Below are 6,000 nucleotides of genomic sequence, written 5' to 3'. Positions count from 1 at the left end.
CTCTCTCCTTGGCCTCCCCATTCCCTACTCCCTCCCCTTTGCCAATGGGGGCACAGTTGCCCATGCCAACACTTGATTTGAATGATAACAAGCCATCCAAGAAGCAAGGAGATCTCAAGCCAACTGGAAGCCACTGCCAGAAAACCAATCAGCAACTTGGAAAAACGGGACTCAAAATGGTGCTCCAATCACTTGAATTGATTTGCCCTGCAAATGGCACCCCAAAATAGGAATATGGAGGAGCAGCGTCTGCCATAAGGCAGCAGACAATTTTGGGAACTCACCCCTTTGCACATGCCTGCCCCTCTTAAGATGTCTTTCCAACAACAATACTTGCTGACCAGTTTTACGGTAAACATCCCCTGCTAACTGGGCAAAGAGGCACCTTTTACCGTGGTGATTCTCTTTATTTAGCAGGGGGAGAGTAACTGGCCCTATCCACCCCCAGCACAGTACTTCCAGTGACTGTTGCTGGTGTATGTCTTATGTTTCTTTTTAGAATGTGAGCCCTTTGGGGACAGGGAGCCATCTTATTTGTTATTTCTCTTTGTAAACCGCCCTGAGCCATTTTTGGAAGGGCGGTATAGAAATCGAATTATTATTATTATTATTATTATTATTATTATTATTATTATTATTATTAAAACTCTAATTGGGGTAGCTTCGAGTCAAACTCAAACCAGGCCCTTTATTTCAAGGGTGTTTCAATTTGAGTTCAAATAACTCAAAACAGACTATTTCAAACTCAAAACAATTGAACTGAATCGATTTTCACATCTCTAATGTAAAGTAGAATATGCTAACATCGACAGGTTTGGACAACATGCCCAATGTTGGTATATCCTTCCCAACTCCAGAGGTTGGAGGCTGCACATTCCTGGGGCTTTGGCAGCTCCAGAAAACTTCAGGTTCAGCCTGACGTGTGAAGCCATCTTTTCAACATAGCCAGCAAAGGAAACAGAAGTCAGTTTTGTCATTCATTCATTCTTGTTTCTATACCGCCCTATCTATCAGCTGTGGGCGGTTCACAGCAACAAAACAAAGACATTGTCATTAAAAACAGAACAATAGAAACCCAAACTAATACAAAACAGTTTAAAACAATTGAAAAACAGTTTAAAAACATTTTATAAAGTTTTAAAACCCTGGAAGGCCGGACCAAAGAAACAAGATTTAAGGGCTCTCTTAAAGGCCAGTTATATTGCTAAGCCATGGATTTCTGCAGGGAGTGCATTCCACAAGCTAGGAGCAACTGCTGAGAAGGCTCAATCCCAAGTCACCACCAGACATACCAGTGGGTGGCAAGTGGAGGCAGACCTCCAGATGACCTTAATGTGCAGTGGGGATCTTGCAGAAGAAGGCACTGTCTAAGGTCAACAGACCTAGGCCGCTGAGGGCTTTAAAGGAAAAGGTAAAAACACTTTGAGCCGGGTCTTACGATCAGTGAGACCCGGTTCATAAGAGTGAGCGGGGAGAGAGGGCTAAGCCCGCTCTCCCCGCTCACGATCAGAGTGGGAGCCCTGGGTGGCTGGAGCAGCTGCCCACACGATTGCTGGCTCCATGACGGAGCTGTTAGGGGCTGGGGAGCTCGGGGGCCACATGGCCCCCGGAAGCTCCAGTATGCCCTGTACGTGTGCACAGGGCATACTGGGGAGACCCCCAGAGCCGGGAGGCGGCTTTTCACCTCCTCTATGGGGGTCTACTCGTGAGTAACCGTGGCTGTCTTTGGTAGGATACAGGAGAGGTTTACCATTGCTATCTCCCGTGCAGTGTGAGATGATGCCTTTCAGCATCTTCCTATATCACTGCTGTTCCTATATAGCTGTTTCCCATAGTCTGGGAAACATCCCAGCGGGGATTCGAACCAGCAACCTCTGGCTTGGTAGGCAAGTCATTTCCTCACTGTGCCATTAGGTGGCATACTTACCCCCAAAAGAGCTGCCCCTGGGCCATCCTACAACTCCAGGAAGTAGGGAGCCACAAAACAGCACACCTTCTGCAATCGTCGTCCAGAATATGAAGGGCTTCTAAAGCAGCATACTTTCAGTGATAAAACATTGAAAGAACAGTTAGGAAGGCATCACACACCGTGAAAGGTTATTTGGGTTTAATGGGGACGTAAATGGTTCTTTTATACTTTACTGGCTCAGAGCTACTGGAGTTCACTTTTTCAAACAGGAAAATGCTAGCTTGGTAATATATATCCCTTTAATGCAGAAAGAAAAAAAATGAGGTGCAGCTGACAAAGTTGGGCTAATCCGATCGAGCAGGCAGGCTTAAAACAACAATGTGTTTAGCTCACAGACATGTGATATCTTTTGAAATCTCTTCAGGGACGTGTCAGTTGGTTATGTGCTGTTTCAGAATCCAGGGGTTATCAGAAAATAAAAGCATTGCTCTTTTAAACTCGTGCTGATATGCATCAGCATTCGAGTCTTTAACCTCTGCCAGCCACGTGCACTACAGTAACATTTGACTTGCGTAGTAAGTAAAATCTCTGTGGATCATCTCCCCAGCACTCTAAAGTCAAACCACATTAGTAAGGCAGGAAAGCAAAACTGTAGTGATCGATACAATTCACCCACAATGGACTTCAGTGGTTTTCAGAGGGCCCTTTCCACGTTGACTACCCTGCTGAGGAGCCCTCTGCACATTTGCCACGAAATCCCTGCACATTGTAGAGGCTTGATCAGGACGCATCCATTTCACACAGTGCTGGCCACGCCCTTGTGCTTCACCGTCCCTTTGCATGAGCTGAGAGTGCATCCTAGAACACTGCTCGTGTGGAGAGCCAAGGAGGGTTTGGCGGGGAAAGCAGGATTGGCCTGCTCTCCCCACACATGAGCACTCCGCCATCCCTGGGCAGCTGCATCAGCCACCCACACGATTACTGGCTCCATCACAGAGGCAGTAGGGGTGGTGGGGATCGTGGGCCGCCCAGCCCCCAGAAGTCCCAGGATGCCACACACAAGTGTGCAGGGCATTCTGTGGAGACCCCCAATGTGGGGAGGCTTGTTGTTGCCTCCCGGTCAGGGGTCTCCTTGTGAGTCAGCGTGGCACAGAGCCCCGGTGCAGCAACTCATAATCAGAGAAATGGGGTTAGCAGAGCACTCGCTCTGCTAACCGTGTTTTAGAGGAAGAGGAATTAAGCGGGCTAGCCACCGGGCTCGCCTGCAAGCCCGGTGGTTCTCACAACCTCTGGAAAGCGGGCTGGCTTTGCCCACTTTCAGGCGGTCGTGAGAATAGCCTCAGTCAATGCAGCTGCAGATTTCAAAAGAAGATCAGTAGCAGTGGGCAAGCTGTGTTTCAAGGGAAAGTGTCTGCTGTTACTGATCTATTAACTGGTGTCCTCTCTTGCAGTCAAGAACCCACAAGGTCAGTAAGGCCAGATGAGGCAGGGCAGTCAGGGTTGCTGTGTTATAGTTGCTTCTCTCACAAACACAAAGTGATCATATATAGATTTAACCAAGAGTTTATTCAGAAACAACTCAATTTTCTCTTTCTCCTATCCCTCCCTTTTCCTTTCTGACTCCACCCCCACACTCTCTATGGGATCTCCACTGGGACAAACCTCTAAACAATAAAACAACGAGGCTATTCACACGAGCGTGCAATACTGGGCTAAGGGAGCCCAGCCCATTTTTGCATGCTCCTGTGAACCACCAGGATCACGCCCAATCCCGGTGGCTACATGGCGGAAAACCTGCTTAAGTAGCTTCCCTCTAAAATGAGGTTAAGGGAGTGAACGCTCCCTTAACCTCATTTGATCATGCTGAGGCTGGCACACTTGGGGAGGAGGGAGGATTCCAGTAATGCACCATGCACTTGTGCGGTGCATTATTGGGACTCCTGGGGGGTGGGGCAGGGCAGCACATGGTGGCGTGTCCTGGCACCCTGATCCCCGGAGCTGTCGGGCGAGCCACAGGCGAGCCACTGCTCATCCGGGCGGGCAATCTGCCCACCCTGGAATGAACAGAAGATTGTCTGCAGGGAGGGTAAGTGAAAACCGCTCTCCCCGCAGACCTCCGCGGAATTCTTCTCATTGATTGTGAGAAGAGCTCCACTAGACAGAATACAACAATTGCAGAACCCTGGAGAACACAAAGTGAGCAACTTCTTCTGACAAAGGCTGACCTGTTTCCAGTGCTGGTATGCAGACTTGGGAGAGTGCAAGATACTTGGCATAGAAGATACAGGTCCATTGGGAGGCTTAGGCTCAGGCTCAGTGAGTTCCAGTTCTGACGGCACAGGTCTTGGAGTTTCTGGCATCGGAGTCTTCCAGCTGACAGACCTAGGCCTGGTGCCGGGCCCTAAGGATGGGGCTAGGTGCAGGGCTGGCTTTTCTTTGCTGATTGCTCACCCCTCCAGATTGGATTCTATGCTCATGGCAGGGGGTCATGAGACCCGGATGACTCCTGACAAGCTTCCCAGCAATGATAGTGTTCGCTGGAATACAGCTGGAATTAATGTCATTCAAAGCCTTTCTTGCTGTCTTTTAAGCAATGGGATGGTCCATTCAAAGTCATTCTACTTGCTGTGGATGTTCAGGTTCTTAAAATGATTGTTCAGTTTAGGCTTCATTCTAGGGATTTGCAAAACATTTTGACTTTAAATGTTTCGACTCGGAATGGGCTGCTTCAAGTGTTTTGAGCTCAAAATGAAACGCCCTTTGAATAAAGAGTGTGTTTTGAGCTCGGAACAAAATAACCCCATTTTCATGTGAAACATTTCAACATTTTGAGTGCCATTTTGGAGGCCTCTTTTTCCCTTGCTGATTGTTTTTCTAGCACTAGCTTCTGATTGGCTTGCAATGTCCTTGCTTCTTGGTTGGCTTGTTATCAAACAAATCAAGCATAGTCATGGGCAACTGTGCCCCCAGTGGCTGGGGGGAGGACGAGGAGGTAGCCCAAAAGGAAGGAGTTTCAAAACGTATTCAAAGTGACTGGGAGGCACTTATAGCGTGCCTCTCTTGAAGACGATACATCAGGAGGAGAAGGAATTGAGGAAGATATGATTTTGTGGTTTTCTCAACATTGAGTATAGTATGCTGTGCTATTGCTGCTATAACTATCTGGTTTTGCTGGGTCTCAGATTGACAAAGGCAGAATTTGGGTGCCTCCTACCTTCCTTGAGTTGTGGTTTGGTTGGTTTGTGAGATAGTGTTGTGGTGAGAAATGGACAATGATGTGTGTGTGTGTGTGTGTGTGTGTGTGTGTGTGTGTGTGTGTGTGTGTGTAATATCTCTTGGTGATTGCTGTGATGAATGTCATGTCTGGCTTTGATATCAACTTATGCTTCACTCACTGTTCTGATCTGCATTGCAAGGTGTACTCAGTCAAAATGTAGTTGAAGTTGCTCTAGTTGAGCTTATGACTATGTTTGCTGCTAAGTAAGCATGTTGCTTTGGCAGCTGTTGCAATGCTACGAAATAACATAAAGAGGCGGGTCTCATGATAACATAAAGAGGCGGGTCTCATGATTTTGGCAGACTGTGTGACTAGCCTCCTTGAGTCATAATTGTGTGTGAGAGCAACTTGTGCCAATAATGTTACTGCAGTGCAGGCACTGTGGCTGGCAGTGGGTTCTGGGTCAGTGATTCTTTTCTTTTCTTTTCTTTTCTTTTCTTTTCTTTTCTTTTCTTTTCTTTTCTTTTCTTTTCTTTTCTTTACCATTTTTGGACTGTGTTTGAAATGTGTGTTCTGTGTTGGGAAAGACAGATTCCCTTTTACTGTGTGCTTCTGCAGTGTTTTTCAAGGCAGGGTTGCAAAACAGGGATGTGCATGAAACATGATTCAGAAACCGAATTGCAGCACATCTCTTTAAAATTGAGGGGCTATACATCCCCTTTAAAATGGAGGAGAGCCTGCTCCTTCTCTGCTGGCTGCCACTTCCATAATTACAGCGCTCGCCCCAGCTATTCTTGCACACCAGTAGAGTGTCTTCCTGCTGCTCCCGTGCAATCCTAGTATGCACATGGCCTTCACACATTCATGACGGCCA

Source organism: Hemicordylus capensis, chromosome 4 (genome assembly GCF_027244095.1).
Source record: "Hemicordylus capensis ecotype Gifberg chromosome 4, rHemCap1.1.pri, whole genome shotgun sequence".
NCBI classification, from domain to species: domain Eukaryota; kingdom Metazoa; phylum Chordata; class Lepidosauria; order Squamata; family Cordylidae; genus Hemicordylus; species Hemicordylus capensis.
Note: the sequence above shows the minus strand (reverse complement) of the source record.